Here is a 1,884-nt window from a genome sequence, read left to right on the forward strand (position 1 = left end):
GCAGTCAGCCTTCCAAGTAGCTGGAACTACAGGCGCGCGCTACCACACCTAGCTAATTTTTTGATTTATTGTAGAGATGAGGTCTCGCCAAGTTGCCCAAGCGGGTCTCGAACCCGCAGGCCAGGCAATCCACTCACCTCAGCCTCTCAAGGCACGGGATTACAGGCTGAGCCACCGAGCACGGCGGGAATTTATTTTCTTAAGCTTCATTTTGATTAACTACAGTGTAAGAGATATGTATTTTTAAAACTCAAAATAAAGCATTCATATTGAAAAGCATGTATCTCTTTATTTATCTTTGGGGATTTTTGAACCCCATGATCTGGTGGGGTCCTTCTTTCCCCACTGGTTTCTTATTCCAGAAAGAGAAGTGGTTGGATTACAGGATCTCCAGGGCCACTTTAGAAGACAAATGCTGGTCAGTGTAATTTCAAAGGAAAAGACTCGAAAGGAACAATGGCTCTACACAGAAAGAAAGTGGCCTCTCACCAATGCACTAGGCCCTGTGTTGGGATGAGAGTGTCACAGTTTAAAAAAACTCCAAGCCTGGCTTGGTGGCTCAGCCTGTAATCCCAGCACTTTGGGAGGCTGAGGTGAGAGGATTGCCTGAGCCCGCGGGTTCGAGACCCGCCTGGGCAACTTGACGAGACCTCATTTCTACAATAAATCAAAAAATTAGCCGGGCATGGGAGTGCGCACCTGTAATTCCAGCTACTTGGAAGGCTGAGGCGGAAGGATCGCTGGAGCCCAGCGGGTCGAGGGTGTGGTGGCCGGGAGCGGCCACTGTGCTCCAGTCTGGATGACAGAGTGAGACTCCAACTCAAAAAAATAAAAAAACTCCAAATGAATTTATTTTAGATGACTTTTTAGAGTCATCTGTATGCAGTTGCACCTGCCAAGCCTCATTCTCTATAGCCTTGCTCCTATTCTATTTACATAAATAGAACTTTAGTCTGGTATCCAGACCCTCTTGTCTCCCTGGGAGCCTGGACCACTGTGGGCTGTGAGGGAGTACCAGGTCGGGTAGTCCAGTGGGCAGAAGAGAAGCCTCTTCTGTGACCTGGGTGGACTCTCTTTTCCTATCTACAGAGAATACTACAGAGAGCAGGCTAAAAACCAACATTTATTCATTCAACAAATAGTGACCATGTCATATTTTTAATGACTATACTGTGTTTTACTTAGTTATTCCCTAGAGCTGAGCACTTTGGTTCTTTCCAGTTTTACTCTACCGTAGTTTTGTCGTGAACAATCAGGCACTGGGAATTCAGCAATAAATAAAACACAGAAGTGCCTGTCCTTGTGCCTCTCAGGGATACCAGTGTCCCCAGTCCCCAGCTCTTGCAGAGTTCAGGGTCCATGCCATGGCTCTATGTTCTGAGATCTAGTTGATTTGCTTTCATAATGTGGTATGATGTGCTTATTTATAGGTTTTTATTTCTCATTTATTTTATTTTATTTTAAGTTGGAGTCTCTGTTGCCAGGCTGGAGTACAGTGGCATGATCATGGCTTACTGCAGCCTCACCTTCCTGGGTTCAGCTGATCTTTCCACCTCAGTCTCCTGAGTAGCTGGGACTACACATGTGCGCCACTATGCCAGGCTAATTTTTTATTTTTTATGGAAACGAGGTCTTAGCCGGGCTCAGTGGCTCAGCCTGTAGTCCCGCGCTTTGGGGGGCCAAGGTGAGTGGATTGCCTGAACCTGCGGGTTCGAGACCCACCTGGGCAACTTGGCGAGACCTCATCTCTACAATAAATCAAAAATTAGCCGGGCGTGGTAGCATGCGCCTGTAGTTCCAGCTACTTGGAAGGCTGAGGTGGAAGGATCGCCGGAGCCCAGGAGGTCGAGGCTGCGGTAGCCAGGAGCGGCCACTGCACTCCAG

Source organism: Carlito syrichta, unplaced genomic scaffold, assembly GCF_000164805.1.
Source record: "Carlito syrichta isolate Samal-C Ts95f unplaced genomic scaffold, Tarsius_syrichta-2.0.1 Scaffold307032, whole genome shotgun sequence".
Taxonomy (NCBI): Eukaryota; Metazoa; Chordata; class Mammalia; order Primates; family Tarsiidae; genus Carlito; species Carlito syrichta.